Source organism: Xiphophorus hellerii, chromosome 18 (assembly GCF_003331165.1).
Source record: "Xiphophorus hellerii strain 12219 chromosome 18, Xiphophorus_hellerii-4.1, whole genome shotgun sequence".
NCBI classification, from domain to species: domain Eukaryota; kingdom Metazoa; phylum Chordata; class Actinopteri; order Cyprinodontiformes; family Poeciliidae; genus Xiphophorus; species Xiphophorus hellerii.
In genome coordinates, this window is record NC_045689.1 from 24,243,824 (window position 1) to 24,268,541 (window position 24,718).

General features: G+C 40.7%; 1 long non-coding RNA gene across 1 annotated transcript; it reads right to left on the reverse strand.

The window, feature by feature from the left end:
• Positions 1–5,770: 5,770 nt before the first annotated feature.
• Positions 5,771–24,326, reverse strand: LOC116737265 (uncharacterized). The gene is made up of 4 exons (XR_004342765.1): positions 23,734–24,326; positions 18,102–18,105; positions 12,118–12,122; positions 5,771–5,805 (listed from the first exon to the last, which is right to left on the reverse strand). It is a non-coding gene; the product is annotated as an uncharacterized LOC116737265 (long non-coding RNA).
• Between the last annotated feature and the right edge of the window lie 392 nt (positions 24,327–24,718).

Genomic DNA, 24,718 nt, shown 5'->3' on the forward strand with positions numbered 1-24,718 from the left:
GGACTGGAGGGTGTACTGCAGAGAGTGGGAGGGGCTGTCAGGCTGCCCCCAACAAGATGCCGCCCTGGGCGGTTGCCCACGTCGCTCATGTCAGAAACCGCCACTGTTAATGGTTAATGTATGTATATGAGATTCTTCCTTCTCAAAAGTATTTTTTTTTACTACTTGCTTCTCTTCTATGACTTAAAATTGTTAAAACATCAATAATTCATGAATTTACAAAAATGTCTGAAACTCACAAATCTTGGCAGAGTTTGGATCTTTCACATGGCATGACAGCCTCTCATGTGACATTAACAATAATATTTACTGTAGTCCACGGGAGAATATGAAGCAGTAATGTGCAAAATCACAAGTGACCAAATACCAAAACAAAAATGTGGGCAAAACTGCAAAGTAAGTTTCTATTTCTGAGAAATTATCAATTTCACATGATTTCTAGAAACTGTACTTCCCATAATTTTTCCTGACTTGTGTTATTTATGAAAACATTCAACAACTGCTTCATGTCACCGAATGAATACCTAACTTGTTTGGGATACTATTCATAGGTCTTGCATGTCAGCAATATTCTCAAGAATGATGTCATTTATATTTATCAGGGGAGTTTGGAGTGTAGCAGTGGTGCCTTATGTTCAGCTGCCTTCATTCTGAATGTGACTTTAACCAATCACAGCAATTATTCTTCTCATCTTTCAACAGAGATCTGAAACTTTTATGCCATTAGAAAACTAGAGGCAGCACACACGAAGAAAACCTCTATTTCTCCCGAAAAAAAAAACAAAAAAACAGCTGCATTCAGAACAACCAGTGGATTGGAGAAGGACACAAATGAAGTCAGAAAATGCTTTATTTCGATGTGTTTTTGTTGGATTTTATGTTCAAGAGTAATACAAAGGGCTGCACAGTGGAGCAGTTGGTAGAGCTTTTACCTCGCAGCAAGAAGGTCCTGGGTTCGATTCCCGGCCCGGGGTCTTTCTGCACAGAGTTTGCATGTTCTCCCTGTGCATGCGTGGGTTCTCTCCAGGTACTCCGGCTTCCTCCCACAGTCCAAAAACATGACTGCCAGGTTAATGTCACCTAGGGGTGCATGGTTGTTTCTCCTGTCTGTCTCTGTGTTGCCCTGCGACAGACTGGCGTCCTGCCCAGGTGACCCCGCCACTCGCCTGAAACGTTCGCTGGAGATAGGCACCATCACCCCTCCCGACTCCATTAGGGATGAGGGTGTACAGAAAATGCATGGACTAATATACAAAATAATGCAAGTAAAAAAAAATTTTAAAAAAGAATATACCATTTTTAGGAATTTAAATCTGAAGTGTGGAATAGATTTGTGTTTATCCCTCTTCTGGTACAGAACGACGCATAAAAAATAAAATCCAGTCCCACTGACATACACAGAGAAAACAGTTGTTGTTACCTTAGTCTGACCTTTTCAAGAAGTTTCATTGTGAGAAATCTGTTGTGTGTTGGGTTGTTTTTTTTGTTTTGTTTTTACTGGTACACTTTCCTTCCCTCACCCATCTCTGTTCTGTAATAAAGTAAATGTGGTTTTTGCGACTGACCAAATCTACTCAGTGGCTCGCCACTGTTCACAAAATAAAGCTTTACGAAAGCAGGAATAATGCACTATGCCTGTTCAGCCTCTGTATTACAACAAAAGGATTGCTGGGCAGGGAACAAAAATACCAGAGTAAACAGAGTCCACCTGTGTGTAACTTGGCCTTGTTCGCGGAAGTCTTGTGGGTTTTGTCAAAGAACATTAGTTGAACAAGCAGAACAACAAAGATCAAGGCACATCTCAGAAATCTCAGGGATGAAGTCACAAAGAAAATTAAACCTGCTAACATCTTACAGCGCAATATTGAATCCATCCTCTCATGATTTGAAATGAATTTGAGATGTACAGTAACTGTCCACCTATGATTTTAACAGTTCATCCAAAACGTCTGCACATCACTTCACTTTGTCCACATTTTATGCTGAAGGCTGATTTGTAATTCTATTAAATAATCTCTTTCCTCAAAATTATACATACAAATACCTTGTGAGTATGAGATTTGTTGTGCTTTCTTAAAATTATTTATTTATAGTGGGGAAAAAAAGACATCACATTGGCCCAAGTAATCAACAATTGCTCTTGGGTAGGAATAATTTTTTAGTCTGTTTGTTCTTGCTCTTATTGCCCTGAAATGCCTCCCTGAGGGCAGTATTTCAAAGAGGTGGTGACCGGGGTGTGAGGGGTCCTTGATGATCCTGCGGACTCGCTGGAGGCAGCGGATTCTGTAGGTCTCCTCCAGAGATGGGAGAGGGCAGCCAGTCCGTCTCTGGGCGCTGGAGCTGCTTCCTCTCTGCCGCAGTGCAGCTGGAGAAACACAGTGAGACTCTATGGCTCAACACCGACTCCCCAGAGCGGCGGTAGAAGGACATCAAGATTGCAATTCTCAGGTTTTTCTTCCTGAAAATCATCAGGAAGTGCAGTCTCTGCTGTGCCTCCTTCAAGACTGAAGTGGAGTTAGCATCCCAGGTCTTCTCTGATGTGATTACTCAGGAACCTGACATTTGGCAGCATCTCACCCTATCCCCATTTATAATGATGGGCTGAATGTCTGGTTTACACCTCCTATAGTCAACAATCAGGTCCTATGACTTGGAGTTGTTGTGTTCAGTGCTGAAGACAGGTGGGATCCTACTCTGTCAGAAAATCCATGATCCAGCAGCAAATGCTGTCTGGGTTCCTCATCAGTCTGCTGATGGTGTTAAAAGCTGAGCTGAAGTCCAGGGAGAGCAGTCTCGTCTTCTGCTCCTTTGCTGTTCCACGTGTGTCAATGTGGTGCGCAGAGTGGTAGCAATAGCATCCTCTGAAGACCAGTTGGGTCTGTGTACAAACTGGTGAGGGTCGAGTTTGGATGGCAGATGAGAAGTGATGTGACTCCGAACCAGTTTCTCAAACAGTTCATGGTGATGGGGGTTGGTGCCACTGGCTGCTAGTCACTGGCACTGATAATGTCGTTCTGTTTGGGCAGAGAAATGATGGAGAACTTTAAGCATCGAGGGATGGAGCCCTGGGGGAGGGACTGATTAAATACCCCAGATAGCTGGTCTGCACTGTCCCCGAGCACCAACCCTGTCACACTGTCAGGTCCGGCAGCTTTCCGGGGGTTCACTGACCTCAGCGTTCTCCATACTTCCTGTGCCTTTACAGTAATGGTCTGGCAGTGGAGGGATATCAGCTGCTGGTGATTCTGCCTCAAAACGGGTGAAGAAGTGACTGAGCTCCTCTACCAGTGAAGCATTTCCAGATATTTCTGTAGAGTTCCCAGATCTGAAGTTGGTGATGTGCTGGGCCTCTTGTTGTTGGCTGAGTTGGCAACAACAGCTGGCAATTCAGCCAGCTGCTGAATTCCTCCTCCATTCTTGGCTTGTTGTTCACCTTGGCCTCTCTGAAGCCTCTCTTCACAGAGGCTGGAGTGCAGTTGGTCAAGTCCCTGTTTCTGGATCTGATTTCTCTACCTCAGCTGTTCCTTGACCTCTTTGTTAATCCAGAATCCCTGGGAAACACCCTAGTCTCCAGGGAACCAGGGCTTCTGGTTGGGAAACACCTGGATGTGCCTGTGCACTGTGACGGCACTAACAGTGTTGGATGTACTGCACCACATCCTGGTGCCAGAAAATGTCCTGGTCTATGGTTGCTAAACAGTCCTTACTTAGCAACAATTGCAGCCTCAAGTCTTTTTCAATATGTGTTTTGAACATGATAGCAGTATAAAATCACACACAAGAACAAGGAATGCAAAAGACACATATTTATTGAATAATAATAATCTTAACATGCTTGAAAAGGAGTAAGAAGTAAAAATAACTCCTATCCCATGAACTCATACCATATTTTCAGATGGACCTTCATTATTAAATCAAATTAAAAAAATAAAATAAATGTTGGTTAATTAATTTTCCATTTTATCTAGGTTTACATACTGTATGTCTAAATATATACATCCATACCCACACACTCATATTCATTCGCCTCAATTTACATATATACATTAGTGTTATCTCTCACCCATATTTCTATATCTTGTGAAAATTACCTCCTTATATTTCCTTTTAAATTGTATTAAATTTTGACTTTGTTTTAACTCCTCACTTAACTTGTTCCATAATATCACACCATGAATTGAAACACAAAAGCTCTTTCTTGTCGTTCCTAAACTACGAATCCTTAAGTTTGAGTAACACCTTAAATTATTTCCTGCTTCTCTTTCAAAAAAAACATGTTCTGTATGTGCTCGGGTAGCAGCTTATTAGATGCCTTAAACTTGAAACTTGAACTTAAATTTGAAGAATTTTAAATTCAAAATTCCAAATTTGAGAATTTGAGAATTTTAGATTTTAAGAATAACGGGTTTGTGCGCTCATAATAACCAACATTATGGATGATTCTAACGACTCGTTTCTGTAGGATACTTAGTGGATGTAAAGAGCTTTTGTAATTAATTCCCCACACTTCTGATCAATATGTTAAATATAGCAAAATCAGAGAGTTGTATAGGATATGAAGTGATCTATTATTCAGAATATGACTAGTTTTAACCAGGATTGATATGCTTCTACATAGTTTATTCTGTAAATGTTTAATATGAGGTTTCCAACTGATTTTGTCATCAATTATTACTCCGAGAAACTTATGAACATAAACCTTTTCTAGAGTTACACCCTTTATCTGAACTTGAACTTGAGGTTTCAAAAACCATGATTTTAGTCCAAATGTAGTGAAAATGTATTATTGTCAAACCATTTCTTTAATTTACTGATTTCTGAGGCGACTATGGAAAGAAGTTGTTGCAAGTTTTCACCAGAGACTAGAATATGTGTGTCGTCAGCAAATAACACAAAGTTGTGTTATTTTGTGTGTTTCATGAGACAAGAAGCTCTTGGATCTGGATTTTGACCAATAGGAGAAAAGCTAACTCTAAACACCAACCACCAGGTTTTCCTTCTGAATCCTTGCGAGACACAGATTGGAAAAGTGGGGAATGTGAGGGGAGGCAACTGCTGTTTCACTACATTGTTAGCATTATTCTGTCTATAGCATATAGGTGATTTGTTACGTCCAACAAAAAATGGCGGCTCTCACTTTTTAACCAGAAGTACTTCAACACAATTTTGTCTATACGACTGTAACGTAAGAAAATATGGGAAAAGTGAAGTGTGTCAAAGATCAATTTTTCAAGAGGAGTTCTGCCCATGAAACTTAGCTGGAGTTCCCAATTTCCAACCAAACCTGATTGTCATGTTCTGTGTTTTCTGTGTATTTATTTAGAGTTTTCTGTGTCCCCGAGTCTTCGTGTTGTCCTGTCTTCCCCTTGATTGTTCCCAGGTGTGTCTCGTTCTGTGATTACCCGCTGTGTATTTAACTCCACCTGTGTTCCTTGTTCCTCGTCGGGTCCTTGTCAATTCAGTGTCTAACGAGCGTGCTGTCATTCGTGTCCAGTCGCGTTAACGGCTGCTACCGGCGTCGAGCCCTGGCTTCTGCTCGGCCGTGCTGCCCGTTGCTGGACGGTGTTCATCATCATTAAAATTTATTATTCGTCTTACCTGGGTCCACAGCGTCTGCCTCACCACCCCCACCACCGCACTTCATGACACTGATTCCACATGAACACATCCAAACCAGAAACCACTTTGGTTTACGGTGGCCGTCTTGCTGGAGGTCAGACCTCCAGCCCTGAATTAAAGAATTGACTGTGAGTGTACCGTGGTACGTTTTTCTGGGAACAGGAACTTGTAAAAAAAATATTTGCTCTTGACAAACATTCACCGGGTCAGCCTTTTCTGTAAGCACATTCAAAATGTGTCTGAGGATGTTTCAGACCACATGATGGTTGGGTTTACATATGCAATTTTTTGGGGGGGGGGCGTTGTTAAGAGCGATGCTAGCTGCATTTATGTAAATCGTTTTTCGATTGCGTCATAAGACGAATTATTTCAGTGATGTTTGGCCAAATAAACATGTTTATCGAGGAGGAGAAAACCTGTTTATCTTTATTGGAGGTTTTTTTTTCACATTTATTTTTATTTGCTTTTGGAATAAGCAAACTGACATCAACGCAACAGAACTGACTCCTGTACTCTGACTATCCTTATTCTCAACAAGCTTGATTCGTTTTCTTTGGGCACTTCTATTAAGACACGAATCAGAACCCGGGACTAAACTAAACACAATGACAAACAATGATTGTAAGCAGAAAAACACCATAAAGCATACTTTCTTGTAGAAAAAAAAAATTAAAAGAAAAAAAAAATTCTTATTCGTTATTTTTAATATTTTAAGTGATTGCAAAGCAGAACCAAAGTCAAATATGTTGGTTGTGTGAAAGCTTGATGAATAAAGTTGATTCTGACAAAGTCCAATTTAAATTTTATGTGTGGATTTCTATCAGAAATGTCACTGTATCACTATGATTGATTCTACATGCATAATTTGTCAATAGACTATATTAAAGCAACAAAAAGCAGGTCAGAAATACCGTCCCTTTACACAACGGTATTTCCATCCTTTGAATCACTGTACACGCCATTACAGTTTCTCTTGATTGCTTTCATGCAGTTCAGACTCTACATTTTCAAAACATTTGGCACTTGTGGTCAAAATGACACATCTTGCTTGCTAAAGGCTCTAACCATGCCATAACTTTGAAAACATGAAGCAAAAGCAAATATTACCTTCAAACAGCACAACTTGCAAATAAGTGTATAAACTCTTTCAGTCAGTCATTACATAATGGTGGCATTATGCAAAAAGCAGAGGTTATTCACCCATCATCCCTGCAAACTCTACCCTCGTCTTTGAGGTTGAGCTCCTGAAATGATGAGTTCTTACACTGAAAGCTGTTCCAGAGTATTGTTTTTTGGTTTTTTTGGGGGGTCTTTTGTGAGACCGAAGCAACTGTTAATAGCCACCCAATGACAACAGCATCAACAGATCATCAAGACTTGGAGGAGTTGACTGCTAGCCATCTGCAAATTCAATTGGCGGGTTGCTGGTTCAATCCTCGTAACCTTTAGGCACCCGTGCTGGTCAGAGGGCTTGGTGGTGCTGGTGCATGGCAGCCTCACTTCTGTCAGACTGTACCTGTGGCTACTATCCAGTAGCTTGTCATTGTGAATGGGCCATGAATGCTGTGCTTTGGGGTCCTCTTGACTTGATAAAGAGCTATACAACAACAGCTCTTCACAAAGCCAAGCCAAAATCACAGCCATCGTTACCCTCAGACTTGTTTGAAAAGAAAGATGTTTATGTTGTTGCTGGTGGAAGCAAGTGCAGTATATGTCAAATTTGTTCTGAGTGAATTTCAGCGACACCAGAAGTGGAATGCTACAAGAAGGAACTTTGTTGTAAGACATCTTGTGGTTCTAGTGGATGATATTGCATCCCGCAATGATTCGACTATGGGATAAATTGTGGATACTGTTCAGGAATCTGTTCAGGTATAACAACTTGCAAATCAAACTGGAACCAGTTGTTTAGACTGGACGATAACTAAAATCTGCCTTCTGCAGGAAACAGACAAGCAGTGAAAACTCTTGGATTTGTTGCATGTGCACATAAATTTGAATGGTCTTGTTTTTACATTTTTATGGACTTTGATTGCACTTTGAAGGATGAATAGTTCAGTTTGTATTCCAATTTTCTTTCCATTCTTTATGGGTGATAATGGTAGTGAATTATTTCTATGAAATAATTTAGAGCCAGGTTGTAGGAGCCATATATTGCTTGTTTTTTCCTCTCTCTGAAAGCTTACCCATTTGTGCCATCATGTGTGTTCATGGTGGTTTGTGGGCAGCACTTTGTGTGTAAGGGTGGTATTAGTTTGAGTGTGTGCAGGTTCATCGAGAGGACCTGGATCTTGTGGTGGACAACTTTCTGTTGATCGTTTAATCAACCCTGATGGGAATACCATTGCACTGTGAGGTGAGATGCAAATATTAAAGTAAGTTAATGTCTTCTTAAACGTATGGAAATGGAGAAATTAAAGGACACACACAGCAATGATCTGAAGCGTATTCAGCATACACCCTTATTTTAGCTTGCTGTGGGGTTTGGTGAGCCATGTAAATTATATACACAGCATAACTTGCATTTAAGAAAATGGATGCCAGTCAATTCTGAGTAATCCATGTGTAAACAGAAAGGTTAACCAAATTGAATATGGTAAGAGGAGAAACAGGATGTTCCTCAGAATGTTGAGCTTCATACAATGTCAGGAAAAATGGAACCGTCGCAATTAGACCCGGAGGTTTTGCAAGAGCAACAGGAACAAAAGTGTCTGTGACACTAATTGGACTGTTTGATGTCAAGCCATCTATTGTATATTAAAACAAAAATATCCCAGCAAAGATGCAATCCAGTTTATCTAATTTCCTACGCGTTATTGTTTTATTCTTCCTGTTCATGACTTTCACTATTGTAGCTCTTGTGCAGGTGGCTGCCAAATGGCTGACCTCAAGGGTTCTCCAGAGTTAGAACATGAATTACTTGGCAATACCAAATACCTCAAAGTCCGTTTTCATTCAGTCGTAGAAATCAAGTGACATGTGATAAGTAAACTCTTATAATCTTGCTTCAGATTACAGGAGTTGTTAACGCCCATTTCAATATGGAGAGACTCAGACGGAGAAAGGGAAACAATTAGAAAAGTTTATTCACAGCATGAATTAAATTTTTGGCGCTCGGGCCCCGGCTAAGGACATCTGTTATCGCAAACTTTGCGATGGGCTCGGATGAGCGTTCCTGACGCTGAACGGAACGTCATCCCCCCGGGACCCGACACTGGTGGTGGAGGCGATGAGTGATGCGGCCGGATGGCCGAGCGAGTGGAGGTGAGGGGGTGGACGTGGGTTGAGCTCTGCTGGAAAGCGAGAGACGCCGTGGATGGTGGTCCTTTTCAGCTGGAACTCGGACGGAGATTGGGCGTGACTTGGATCTGGACCAGAATTGGTTAATCAGCGGGGATGAGCAGGAAGCACCGGTTGGATGGTGCAGGTGGGGCTGAAGAGTCTTAGAGGTTGAATTTACGCCTAAGCTTCATAACAAAAAGATCTGGCCATGTTCGGCTATTTCTGTCTGTCTGCGTCACTCCATGCGCACAGTAATTTGATCATTCTACAGCTGCTCCTACTTCTTGGAAGAAAAACGCAAAAAACAACAGCTGGCAAATCTTTCTGTATTCTCTCACTCTGCGGTAGCAACAATAAAATTACTATTACCGTACTTTACAGTTTTCCTTGCAGCATTGCATCATTAAATCAACCATCTGTTTATCATTTTTTATCTTCCCTTTTGACTACTCAGCTTGCTTTGCCTATTTTTCCCCCACTCAGCAGCAGTAAGCAGCTCTGGACTGAAAGTTTTCATCATATGTTTGTTTCTTTATTCCACCCAGGTCACCTCCCTACCATTACATTCATATCTAAGGAATCCCTCTACAGATATTTTCTTTTTTCCATTTTCCCCTAAAACTGGACTCCATGCCAGCTGTTAATGGGCTGATGTGGGCTGGTACATCCTGGATGGGTTGCCAGTCCAAGTCAAATAGCCTCATGAAGGACCCTGCTGAAAATGTGCGAATTCATTATTTTTTTCTCTGTAAGCCGCAGAGCATTAGTCACGAGTGTGACTAGCATTTTCTGGCAGCATTTTTCAGCTCTGCACTTGTGTGATTTATTTTGTATGACAGAGTATTAGGGCTAGAGCAATAATTTTTGTTTGTTTCTACAATAAATTTATGACATAACAAGAATAAAGTCATAACATTGAGGAGGGAAAAGGGCATACCAGAATGAAATCATAATATTACAAGAATAAAGTTCTTGTCTAACAAGAATAAAATCATGAGGATTAAGTAGTACAACAATAAAGTCTAAATAATACGAGAATAAAGTCATAATGGTACAACAGTAAAGTCAGTATATTACCTAATAAAGTAATAATATTATGAGAATAAAATTGTAACAATGCAAAAATAAAGTTGTACATTAGGAGAGTGAGGTAGTAGTTGTATGGATAATTTTTTTATGGAGAATTCCTCCATAATAAATTGTGGCTGTGATGAACCTCACACTACTAAAGCAGCCAACAGTTCCAGGATGTCTTTTTTCCACCACTTGAAGACCTGCAACCAAAATGGCTGTTCATGCCGGTGTGCATGCCTTTAGGTCAGACTGCCTCATGTTTGTTCCAGTCCTGCCTTTCTGTACTTCTGATCTGGGCGTCCCTTTTGTGAGGCAATCCATAAGTGTGACTCAAAGGGCCTCATGCCAATATTTTCAAGCCTAAAGTAATATTATTAATGCTGCAATTATAGTAAAATGAACTCTGATTTGTCAGACTTGTTTCATCAGTAACTACATACAAATATAGATTTGTTTGTCAGCAAATAATTGCACCATTTGCATCAATTATCCACCATGTTAGAACATGTTCAGTTTTAACATGTTCGCGCTCTGATTGGAAATAAATTAAAGGGCTTCAAATATATGACACTCTGAATCATTTTAAATGTACAATAATGGGTTGTTAAATGAGAAACAAAAACTAATAATGAGAGCGTTACACAACATAAGTAATCATCTGGCTGGAGCACAGTACTCTGTGTAGTGACACATGATTTAACGAAGCCTCGAGGCAGATTATTTGCCTCCTGGCATTTTAAAAATTGAGGTCCTTGAATCATTCGATGAAACGCTCCAGTCCTGCTGCCCTCCATCATTTGGATGCCTCCCTGCTCTGACAAACACTGTGACTGAATTACATCACCAGCAGGTTATCATGATGCCTAAGTTTCTGTGGTCTCAATTTTTTTACACCATGATCAATACTTACCCAGAAAACTTATTGTATAGAATTTGAGACTTGTATTCTGCCATCTACTGGATGATCATTGCACTGCAGGGAGAGTTTTTTTCTCGCATGAGATTGGTCATGCGTGTTCTCCAGCAAAGTCTTTGTCAATTTTAGACACTTTTATTCACTTTTTTTAAAGTAATGTTTTATGTTTTGAAATAATGCACAATTACTTAGAAATGTTTTTGTTATGTTACATTTAAATCGTGTTAAAATGTGTCATATTTGAATCATATTTGATGATGCAGGTATTTAAGGTGCTTTATGACTGACCAGTAATGTAATATTTTTATAAAGTAATCGATGTCATACCAGCCACAATTCAGCCATAAGCTTTTGTTTACTCAATAATTATCATTAAATTTCGTTTCAAAATTATTTACGTTTATTTTTTTCCACAATAATAGTTATTCTAAAACCATAATCTTTATGGTGTATCGACTACTTATTTGTGTATATTTCCGATTTTTAAAAAAAAAAGAGCAGAGGAAGAAGAGAGAGAAAGAAAATACTTTCTGATAATGTGTGACAATTCAAGCAATATAGAGAAGTAAGGAGAAGATGATGAGGATTATGATGAGGACTGGACTCCCCCGGCCATGCATGATGAAGGATATTCAGATACTAACTGTGATGAAGACTATGATGATCAAAGTGTAACCCAGACCATTTTGGCAATTGAGGTCCAAGCAATCACCCTGGACACAGTCAGAAATTAATCAGTGAAGACTAATGTGAAAAACAATTAATACGAATGCAGAAAATATATGTCAAGTTCCACTGATTATCACTGCCAGGGTTGTGGAAGGCTCAAAGAACAGGTGTTACAAAACTCCAAAAATATATTCAAGCACTTTGTCACTGATGAAATGCTCCAGGGGATTGCAGAACGTTTTCCACTGGTTCAATGCCAACAAATGAAGAAACAGGTTCACTACCTGTCATAGTAGATCACAGTTAGGTTGTTGTCCTGGTTCACTCTGCCTCTCACGCCCTCTTCCACTCTTCAATTTATTTCCATGCCTCATTAAGCAGTTTTCCATCCACTCCAAAACTCATAAAATGGTTCTCAAGCCAGCCATTGTTGGATCACATGAGTTCATGGGAGGTGTTTCTCTTCTTGGTATATTATCAGCATTTTTGAAGTTCGGCTTTAGATCCCGGAGATGGTGCACGTACATCTAGTGGCACACTGTTACAGTAACCATCACCAATGCTTGAAACCTCTACAGAAGAGATTAACTGAAGCTACAACCTAAAAAGCTTTGGTTGGCACTTCTCCTGCAAGTGCAGGAAAGGTCAAAATCAAATATGGAAGACCACTTTCCTCTCCTGAAGCGACTTCAACGGCACCCTGTAGAAGAATAAGCTCAGTGTGCCTCTGGGTGTGAGTATGGATGGCATTGATCATTTTCCAACATGATGCAAGCGCTGCTCTGGAAATCACTTTGCACACATCTACTGTAAAAAGTGTAAGGTACGGCTTTGCCTGAACAAGGACAGAAACTCTATTTGGTTCCTACCACGTTGTGAAATAAATGGCTGTAAAAAGTTGTTGGTGGAAAAAGAAACTAAGAGAAAAAGTTCCTAAAGTGTTCCATATTTTCTAAATCAGATCAGATTAATGGCTTAGCGAAAACAAAACGGAGGACTAAACATCAGAGAACAACTACAGTAGGTCTGCAGAGAGAACCATCTGGGCTGAACTTTTCCCAGAACAGGAAATATACAGTCAAAGGTTTCTGAGAAGGGCTGCTAACCTCACACACCCTGGACACAAACTGTTAAGACTTTCACCTTCAGTTCCAGCTACAAAGCATATTTTGTAAACACAAGCTGCCACAAAATCAGTTTCTTCCCCCGGGCTGATGAGCTCAATAAACACGTTACAGCCTGAGCAATAGGGATATTGGAATGTTGCAACCTGCCTTGTTTTGTTAAGATTTGGTTGGAGCTATTAGACTTTATTAAACAGCATAGAAACAGTCGGTGGAAAGACTGTCGGTATTTAGCAATACCGGTCGAATACATACATGTGTCCATTTTAATCTTTTTTTTTATTTTTTATGGCCTCTGAAGTTGATATATCGATGTCTGTAAGGTATGAAAATGCAAAACGAAGTCAAATTTTTTGTTTGTGCACTCAAACAAGGCTGGTAAAGCTGGACTCTAGTGATAATAATCACTTGTTCATCATAAATGCAGTGTGTTCTAGCTCTATAATTTTTCAGTTCATAGAGTTGTAAAAAAAAAAAAAAATTACTTCCATGTGCAGAAGGTTTTTTTGCAACCCAGCAGTGTGAGATATGATTTTTCTTCCCCTCATCTAACCTGATGTCATCACTCTTGTGTAACAAAAGGGCGGTAATTTCCAGGGCTGCAGCCTCAGGCACCTGACTACTTATGTCCGTTTGCGTTTGTTTGTTCTTTTATTTTTTGGACGGGCTGTACTGAAATGTAAATTTCCCCTCTGGTTATTAATAAAGAATATCCATTCATTCATTCATTCAAATCAATGCAACGTGTCTCGCTCTGAATCCTGCAGTCTTATATTTAGAGATATCATCCTTGTGCAAAGACAACAATTTAGCTCCTCATAGCTGACATAAATTTTTTTCACCCAAGAAAACCGATCCCAAAACAGAACAGTACCTGTCTTGTTCATTTGACCAAAAGAAATGAAGGAAGAAACTTGTACGTCAATGTTTCACATAGAAAACCTTGCTCCAACTTGTTGTTGGACCCTGCCAACAGCTGCACTGGATATGAAGAAATGAACAAGTGATGTTTGCAAGTCCTTAAAACTACAAGTGAGCCACTTCCAATTGCTGGAGGTGTCTCTTCCACCACATTTTCTCGCGAAAGAAAATGCTAGCCACATCACTTGCTGTCTCTCTGGTAATGGGTTTCCAGTAAATGTTTTTGAGGTTACGCCATGTGTGATCATCATGATTAGTGAATTTTTGTTTTTGTGCTTTGTCAAAGTCTTTTTTTTTTTTTTTTTGGCCATCTCTAATCCAGTTGCTGACAGAAAGGTAGACAAAGCAAAAATCCTTCAGTCAATCAATGTGTTAAAAACATTGTCGGTGCCAGATTGCTGCTGGTTGAATCACTCTGACGGTAACGTTTTAAAAGGATATCAAATTCACGTGCTTGAAACCTTTTCATCACCCCCTCAAATAGATAACAACGGACAAGAACAAATATTTTGACATGTTGCCTTTTGACGTCAATTGCCCCATTGTGCTGCTTTTTCATTCCTTTGGGCTTAACAAAAATTAAACCACCCAATCTAAAAAGTACAGGGAAGCTCATAGTCCTTGTCATTGCATGAGTAATGAACATTGTCTTTCAACAATATTTGCACCTCTTACACCATTTCATATTTTCTCACACTCATCTGCAAACCCACTCACTGTGTGTTTGACTTATATTTTGAGGACACAGCAAACATGCAGAAGAAGATTGAGCAAGAATCTGTAGCCAGTCTGAAAAGCTGATGATGCATCCAAAAGATTGACTGAGTGCATTTCCTTTTTATTTTTTTTTGCTTGTTTTTTTCTAAATATAGTAAGATTTTCATTCCTCTTCACAGTTACTATATACAAAAGTATGGCAAGAACCTCTATTTGTCTCCGGGAGAAGGAAAAGCTGCTTCGACTACATCATTCAGTTTATACAAGAAATGGTAATGTAACTAGGTAGTATATATATGAATTTAAAAAAATCATAAAACAATTGTCTCAGAAGCATTTACCATTTTCCCACACATTCCTCTGAGCCACAACCAGTCCTTCAAAGACGAGCTGTCTTCCAGCTCGCCTCGTTGCCTTGGGTCATTAAGATGTTTAATAGACAATGGGAGAAACTCATTTTTACATCAGTTGTATTTACGCACATTGTGAACCACTGCCAGTCTATTGGTCTCTCTTAAGCTTTTTTTTTTTTTAGAAACGGTAGAGTACTCACTATTTAGATCAATATTAGATTATTTTTTAGGTTATTATGCAGAGAGACTCCTATTATTCCAGAAAAGGAATTAGAACAAACTTAGAACCCAGAAATAATTCTTCCAGAACAGGAACATTTAGTTTTTATTATTACTTAGAAACTGTGGAGTACTCTTTACTTTTACAATGTCAAGAAAACTGGCATAAGGGTATGAGATCTTTCCAGGCACACGCAGAAAAAGATGCATAATGGCTTGGAAGAAATAAAGTAATCCTGTAGTTTGATTAAAAGTTAATTAAGTTGAATAAGTCTGAATAACATGAATATAAGTAATCACTCAATAACTTTCTGCAAAGCATCTCTGATTAATGATCTGTAATGATTTAAATATGTAATGATTATGTTAATAATTAACAACAAGGAAAAGATGTGATGTATGGAAAAGATGTGATGTATTGTCAATGAATATGAAGTTATAATCATCTGAAATCAATTTAACAAGAGGTTGAATGTGTTTACTGAGTTTTAATAGATAAAGTGAGTTATAGAATATAGAAGAGACGAATGTGCAGCACAGCTCTGAGAACAGGAAATGTCGCAAGCAGTTCTGAACAGATGGCCAAGGAGCACAGGAAGAAAGGAGAAGTACGGGAAATTCCACTGTGGTCAGCAAGCAGGTTGAGAAATGGGGGGGACTTTTTCATGAGAGACAGCGGCCGTGAAGAAAGTCACGTAGGCCAAACCTCCCCATACACATACATGGTGGAGAGAGGCATAAAAAGGGGCTGAAAAGAGGAACCAGCTGTTCCCAGTCCGGCGGCGCAGAAGGAGAAACAACTCACAGAGGAGCAGATTAAGCTACGGACCACACTTCAGAACCACGGGGAAGCTCGGACTTCACACCGCTAAGAAAGGACTGGGTCCCATCGCCCCATCTCTGGTTCTTTATTCGACCGCTGGTCTCGTCTCAACCCAGCCTTTTCAAACTCTGCAACAAGACTTGGAGGAAGGACAAAGGTCCCTCAGGGATAAAGAACTGGGCTTTGCAAAAGGATTCAGACCCTTTCTGCTTTGCTACCTTTCTGAGGAGGGTTTTTCCACACCAGGCAAGGACCTCAACCAAGGACGCAAGAAATTCCTGTTGCCAAAAGATCCACCATCGTCTGGGTATGAGTTGAATCTGCTCATTGAAATTCTATTTCAGAACTTGCGACTTAACTCTTAGGGAAAGGAGACAGAGTAGTATGATTGTACATGTAAATTTTATTACACTGTTTTTGATCTATATACGATTGATAATTGATTTGTATGTCGCATATCCCTGCTTAAGCTTGCTTAATAAATTTATACTACAAAATTCTAATGAGGTTGGTGGACATTGGAATTAATAGAGTCATTTAATCTTTGTCCAGTTCTTTTAATCAAGGTAAAACTAATGTACATGATTCCAGTAAATAGGAGGCTTCATAATTTCCTTTGGTGAGAGTAAATAATGACCCTGGGACTTACCTCTAAGTCACTAAACATAATCTAGCCGGTTCCAAGTGCAAGTTATGATTTAGAAAGTGGGCTACCGTTAACAGAAGTGGTTATTGGAATTATGCAGCTGCGAGGGCTACTCAGCTGATTGTTTCTTAACTGTAAAGGGTCATAACTTCTGGATTGGAGGTAGTTAGAGCTAGACGAGTCACTTTCGCTACCAGTTTAAATAGATTATCTCTTATAGAGTACTCTTAGGGTAATACCCAGGACTCAGAGATTTTCCGGACCTGTTAGACGGAGAACTGGTCAGTAGGCAGCCCTGGGGAGTAGTGAGGAGTGGGCGGGGCTGACTATTGCAGGATAACCTACAACAAATTTAGAGCACTCTTAGAAAGTCCAGAGAATACTTGTACTTATCTAGAATCCCAGAGGATACTTACTTACTTACTTAAACTTATTTAGCAACCCAGAACAGGGATTAGAACATAGAATCCAGAAAAACTACCTTAGCAATACTTTTTAGACTCATATTCTCCAAACCAGAAAAGGAATTAGACCAGAGGATACTAACTTATACAACCCTGAATATCTGGTTTATTTACCTTGGATCAACATTATTAGCTTTTTCTTCTTTTGCTCTTTCTTTTGGTTTGTTATTTTGTTTGTATTTCCTTTTAATTCACGTAAAGCTTGTTGCTGAAAATGTGCTATATAAATAAAATTACCTTTAACCACTGAACCATCTTCATAATTGAAAAGGAATGTACTCAGGGTTGAACACGTGCGGGATCCAGCATCTTCTTCTTCTTCTTCTTCGTTTTGTTTTTAATGGCGGTTGGCAAGCAACTAGGATCCAGCATCTGTCAGGATCTGTTCTTCTTCTTCTTCTTCTTCTTTAGATTTTAACGGCAGCTTGCATCCAATTATGTTGCACTACTGCCCTCTATTGCCTCCTACCACCTACTCCTCAAAGACTCTTAAAAATCCCAGTGTTTTTTAAAAAACGAAAAATCTTCTTTTTCCCCTCAATACTATTCAGCTGATCGATCACCTTGTCAAATTTCAATTCCCTACTAACACCTAGTTCCAGTGACGTGCGGTCAGGGGAGGCAGGTGAGGCAGTGCCTCACCAGCCATCATGGAAAGAAAGAAAATATATAATCATAAAGTAATTTAAATTGTTATATTCATCCGGTGGTTTGTACTAAAAAATATTTATTTTTCATGTAGCTTCACCAATTTCGATTTTTATTTGTTCAAAATCGCTGAATTTTCTTATTTTCCCATTCAAATGCTTGGAAGCGATGCCGGTGAGGCAGCAGCGAGCTCTGCCTCACCTTGGATTGCGCAACCCCTGGCTCTGCGCTGGCTGCTAAGCGGAGAGAGCATGTTGCTGTACGGCGTCAATAAAATGGTTTAAACAAATTTAATATGTGAACTTATTTCCAATAATTTAGCTTATGTATATAATGTACAGTGCTTTTTGTCACCAACTGTGTTTGTGTAACGTGTTTCGTGTAATGAGCGATTATAAACGGCAGAGAACAGGTTCGAGGTGAGGCAGGCAGTTCTCTTGCCTCATGGCAGGGGGCGCTCAAGATCCCAGACGTTCGTCTTGTTCACTCCTCAACTGCCGAGTAAGTGACAGCGAGCTAGGCTAAACGATTCGGGAAGCAAGTCAAGTGCAGCGATAGATTATAATAGAGATGGTGATTTTTTTCCTCTCGCTTATCCCGACTTTCGACATGGATGACTACATTACAACACTAAAAAAGTTTTCTCAAGTGGACTTTCAATCGAAGCAGGAGATAATAACCAAAGGAAGACCAACGCCGGAGCTGAAAGGTTTGTTTATTTTGTTTTGTTTTTTAAGGAAATGTGTGTTTTGTGAGCTACAGTTTGTATGTGTAAGAATGCAGAAGTGAAACATAACCTGTAAACTGCTGTCAATCTATGCATCTATTTGCAAATCTGATTCTGATGACGTCAGTGCCTCACCAGCTATGAACCTCACCGCACGTCACTGCCTAGTTCTGTTTTTAATAATCTTCTTTGACTTGCGTATTTCCTACATTTAATCAAAACATGTTCCACTGTTTCTACTTCATCACACCATCTACATAAACCAGTAAGATGTTTCCCCATCTTAAAAGTTTAGGAAACTATGCCCAGTTCGTATTCTATTTATAATTATCTCTTCCCTCCTGTTTAATCCTCTGATCCTTTCTACATCGACTGTTTCTGTCAGGATCTGTGTTTTTCTGTGTCCTTAAGTCTCTTCGTTGTCCTGTCCTCCCCTTGATTGTCCCCAGGTGTGTCTCGTTCTGTCATTACCCTCCCATGTATTTAACTCCACCTGTGTTCCTTGTTCCTCGTCGGGTCCTCGTCTATTCGTCGTCAGTGTGTCCATGTGCCTGCTGCTCGTTGTTTGGACTGTGCTTCGTCATTAAATTCACCATTTACCTTACCTGGGTCTGCTGCGTCTGCCTCACCACCAACACCGCACCGTAATTCATGACAGAAGGACCCGACCAGACCGAACGGTGAGGCTGCGCAAAATGGACCCAACTGGAGTGAGGTTCCCTCCCAAAAGGCAGAGCGGACCGAGGCGGAGATCCGGCAGGGAGGAGAGGGAGCTGGCTGAAGCCCTCGCCGACCTGCAGCGGGAGCTATTCCGGGGGACAAGACTGGTGTTGGCACCCCCCGGATTCGGCCCCCGTCGATTCCTCCGTCCGGGAAGTCAGCGACGTGAGCCGCCGGTGGACCCGGCCCCTCGTCGCTTTCCGGAGTCGCCACTTCCAGCGCCGCGGACGGCCGCCGGACCGCCTCCGTGGTTCCCGCCTCTGTGGTTCCCGCCTCCAGCGCCGCGGGCAACCGCCGGACCGCCTCTGTGGTTCCCGCCTCCAGCGCCGCGGACGGCCGCCGGACCGCCTCTGTGGTTCCCGCCTCCAGCGCCGCGGACGGCCGCCGGACCGCCTCTGTGGTTCCCGCTTCCAGCGCCGCGGACGACCACCGGACCACCTCCGTGGTTCCCGCCGCCGTGTACGACCGCCAGACCACCTCCGTGGTTCCCGCCTCCGCCCACCCTGTGGGTAGTTTTTTGTTGTTTTTGGACTTTTGGCCCTTCCTGTGTTTCCGCCCACAATGATGGGTTGTTTTTTGTTTTTTCTGGACTCTGGCGCCCCTCCGCCCACCCTTGTTGTGTTTTTGTTTTGTGGGCGCCTGGTAGCCACCCTTGAGGGGGGGTACTGTCAGGATCTGTGTTTTTCTGTGTCCTTAAGTCTCTTCGTTGTCCTGTCCTCCCCTTGATTGTTCCCAGTTGTGTCTCGTTCTGTCATTACCCTCCCATGTATTTAACTCCACCTGTGTTCCTTGTTCCTCGTCTATTCGTCGTCAGTGTGTCCATGTGCCTGCTGCTCGTTGTTTGGACTGTGCTTCGTCATTAAATTCACCATTTACCTTACCTGGGTCTGCTGCGTCTGCCTCACCACCAACACCGCACCGTAATTCATGACAGCATCATGTTATCTGCTTGCCAAGCAGTTTCGGGAGAAACTGTTGAAGTAACTAAGCATATCATATTGAAGAATATGATATGCTTCTATTGCTGCTTTGTAAACAATCGACATGACGTCTTCGGAGACAGTCTGCACAGTGGAGGTCTAGTGATGTAAAAACTCTGAGCTACTTGTGTGAATCATGTATGGCAACAGGAGTCCAGTCACCATTTCCTCTGTCTTTCTTTGTGGTCTTGTGCAGCTGATAAGCAGCAATAAAACTATTTCTAAAATATTTGGAATCTGCCACTTCAATACGTTTCTTTACACTTGGGTTTTCACTTGATGATCGTAGACTGTGGGTGCTGCAATCGCTTGTCCTGTTGCGCTGCCTGTGGAGGAATGTGACATAATGTCTGGAGTATTTTTAGAGCAAATCACCTGACATTCCTATCTCTTCCTGTTTGGTCTGCTGAGAAGCAGACGGTGGTCACAAACAGAGAATGCATTCCTCTGTCAAAGCCCTAACATGTTTTTGCCCCATATGCTGTTTTTTTTTTTTTTCCTCATCTCCTCTGCACCTACTTTAATTGATCATTTTTAGAGGAACGACCTCTCTAAGCAGGTGAACCTGCGTACATCCAGTCTTATGGATGGAGATGCAGTTGTAAACAGCTTAACGTGTTTTAGTCCAAGTTCAGCTGGTTGTCAGAAGCTCCTTAACGTGTGCTTGTTGTATGGTGAACAAGATGGTGTTAACTGCAACCCATTAAAAAGTGTGTTCTTGATTTGACACAATAAAGAGGACAGAAGTAGAGCATTCTCTAACCTCAAGTTGTCTCTGGCATCTGATGCCGGAGTCAAATAAAGTAAAACATCTTGATCCTGTCCAGACAGACCATCTGTCTGTCTCATAGACATTTACCGTCGGACTTGTACGTTATATGCTCATGCTGTAGCTTGGAAATGTGGATTTTGTTTTGATGACGTTAGAACAACTTGCTCTACAACTGAACTTGTTGTCGATCATGTTGCACCTCACAGCGTAGAGTGCAATTATAAAAAAAAAAAGCAAGCGCAAGGTTTATGTGCGTAAAAACAATTACAAACTTGCATCAGCAAAAGTAACTGAATAGCAGGAGAAGTCATTTATTGTGTCTGCCTTCATACATGCAGAGCATGTGCTACCCAACAAAAAAAGTGCAATATACTGGAAGGAGGACGTGTTGACTGACCACCCACAATGCAATTTATTAAACCTGAGCCAGATTGTGGGCTCTGATTATTTGGGTCTGTATGTAGAACATTTAAAGGCAGGTGCAAACCCAAAATATGTATGCACAGGCCATAAGGAAACATATAGGTATAATGACAGAAAATAATCAAAATCATGAGAAATAATCCCCTGCTAGGCCAATTTTGAGTTTATAGAACTTAATACCCAATAATAACGCCTAACGATTCCAGCACACCATCAGTTTGTGGTACAACTCCGTCATGTCTGATATGTCCAGCAGAGTTTCAGAGCATGCACCTGGTCTGAGGGTCCTGTTAGCGGAGTTATACGGCTATTTGTGGTTCTAAACTTCATCTTTCTTCTTTAGAAATTGCCTGAAACATTCCTACCAACTGGACATGCAGTTGTTTATTTTGTTTTGTTTTTTGGGGGAGGTTTTGAACAAGTATTGTCATGTTCGGTGTTTTTCTGTGTGTTTATTTTGAGTTTCCTGTGTCTCCGTGTTGTCCTGTCTCCCCTTGATTAATTCCCAGGTGTGTCTCATTCCCTGATTACCTCCTGTGTATTTGGTGTCACCTTTGTCTCTACGTCTTTGTCGGGTCCTTGTCAATGCTTCTAGTCAGTGGCGTTTGTCCATTCGTTGCCTCCAGTTGCTACCGGTGCTGAGCCCTGGCTTTCTGCTCTGCCGTGCTGCCTGGTTGTTGGACTTTTTTGTGGACTATTTTCATCATTAAACCCTTCATCTCTCACTGCTACCTGGGTCTGCTGCGATTCCCTCACCGCTACCACATCACTTTATGACAAGTACTTTAACACGCCTCACTTGGAGTCTGACATACAGCTAGTCATCTCTGTTTAATGGCTGTTCTGCTCGCCTGCACTCATGAAGAGTGTAGGCGGTCCGTATCAGTTTTGTACCAGTATTTAATCGTGCGGACAATCTTTGCAAATCACCCATAATTGCCCTCTAATTAAATGGGCAATTTTATTTATTTGTTTTGTTTTTTTTTCCCACTAGTAATCTAGAGCTAAATTTTTGTGTAAACGTTTAAGATTAGGACTGAGGACTTCAAAAGAACCCGGATGAACCAGTGCCAGTGATCCGTTTGCTAATTTCATCTTTTTGCTGGTCGGTTTAAAAATGCTGGTGGTTATTTGTCTAAAGAGTCGTTCTGTTACTGACTGACACTGGATGTAGTGCTCTTCGAAAATATTGGTTTTGGCACTGACTGGCTCTGAAAAGGTTAGAAGTCGTTTTATGTTTATCTTTTCTTGTTCTAATATTTAGCATTGTCTGATCTTTTATGTAATTTTGGACTTTGAGTCTGCAGTAGGATGCATCTAATGTCTCACTGCAAGATTGTCAGCATTGAAATGTGATTTGTTTTATTTTTTGCAGATTTCTATCTTCATAAAATGTTTTTAGAGACAAAATATTTGGAAGACTTCCACATTGTCCATAGTTTATGCCTACAGATATGCATTATGTGAATGTGCTTGGACATTTTTAAATGATTTGAAATTTTGAACAGAAAGTGTCTCTCTTTGTAAACATATTCAGTCTTGTGTAGATCCTAAGCTAAAGGAAAAAAAAAAAAAAACAGTTCCTGAAACATAACCTTTACAAAAATAGTTTGGTGTCATCATATACTGGAAGAGGGCTGGATTTCACACTGGCTCCAGTTCCTCTTTGTCATTTTTTACTGTCAATATTTTTGCTTTCTGTAATTGTCTGTAAACCCAGAAATATTTTTGACAAGCTCGTGTCTTTCTGGTCTGCACATGTGTGATAGATGAAGCAATACTGCTCCTTTACGAGCAGAAATCCAGGCGGAGGAGGTTCAGCATTCTAAAACTGTGTGATTCAGCTTCCCTTGATATGACAATGTATTAGTCATTTATAATTGTCATATGAATCTATCAGCCATAATCAAAATTAAACCTTTGAAATATGTTCAGAAAGCAGGAAAATTACATGTTCTTAATGCCTTATTAAAAAACTCTCTAACCCCTTGGAAGGAAAATAGTTTTGTTTGCTTTTCAATGGAGATGGTGTCAAATTTTGCACATATAAGCTTTAAGAAAAAAAAAAACATGTCACTGAACACAGGAAAACTTGTTTACCGAGTAGCTGCATTTAAAAATGTGAATGCAAAATAAGCCATTTAAAATTACCAGCACAATCAGGCACTTTAGTGCATTGAATTCATGATATCTGCTTGAACAATGGGGGGAAAAAAATCAACTTTTACAAGAAATCAATCAGTTCAAAAACAAATATCTACCTGCTCACGTTAGCTCACGTTATAACAAGTAGTAAGATTAGCTACTATAAATACACAGATGATGCACAGCTCTACGTTACGATGTCACCAGGTGACTCCAAACCCATCCGCTCTCTGCTTAGAACAAATCAACGAACCAAATCTGAAGTTATAACCTCTGGACCTAAGGAGGAACGATTTAGAGTGGTGCACACCTCCAGTTATTAGAACTAGAAACTAGAGGCACAAGATCTTTGTGAAGTGATGGACTCTGACCTGAACATCCAGAGCCACATAAAGACAATTAGCAAATCGGCCTTCTATCACCTGAAGAACATTTCCAGATTTAGAGGACTTATGTCTCGGCAAGATCTAGAGAAACTCATCCATGCAGACTGTAACGCTCGGGTTGTATTTAAGGGAGGAGAGGAGGCGGCAGACTCGTCTGGGCGATCAAAAACGCACAGCCACACTGGTACTGGGAATTTCCACAGTGTTGTCTTTTAATAAACTCTCTTCACCAACCTTACAAGCCCGGTTGAACGGCTGCTATAATATCAAACATGCAAATTAGCAGAGTCCAAACAACCCGTAACATTACTAAGGAAAGCTAACCTGTCGTAGCACGTTTCTCCCACGCTCTCTACAGAGTAGCCGTGGCGCATACTTGTGACGTCACTAGCAACACTAGAGTGTCTTAAAGAGACACTACACAATTACGGCTGTTACATATTCCCCCCCGGTCAAAAAAAGGCTGCCCTCAGCCGAACACAGCAAAGGCACAGTCAATACTTCACCAGTCTCCATACATAGAGAAACTGTTAAAAGTAAACTGGGAATATACAGCACAATATTGAAAAGCCGGCATACATGACAGTTTCCAACAAAGTGAATGTCTACTTGGACAAACATTGTAAAACGAAAATAGACTTAGAGCATTCAGGACAATTACAAAATGAAATTCCCATTTTGTACTTTTTTTTTTTTTTTTTTTTTTTTTGAATCACTGAACGATATGTAAGAAACATTCAAACATGACCCGTACAGAACTTAAACAACAGTCATAACATCAATGAACACAAAGAAACATAAAATGCAAATAAGGTCACTTCAGGTCAAACCTGGAAGTATGAAAAGGGTTGGTCCACTTGTGGACTGACCAGTCAGTGGTGACCCTCGGAACACGTCTTGGTCTAAAGTTATAAGAAACCCCAACAGCACACCCGTTGTTATCAGGGGGCGAACTGTTAACATCTGTCTCCAAAGCAGTGTCAGTGTCTTGAACAGAGTTTTGGTCCAAAAAGGGTGAAACAGGGTCAATGTAGTCAAAGTCAGTTTCAGCTGGGACGTCGCCAGAGACCATAGCAGTGGTGACAACATC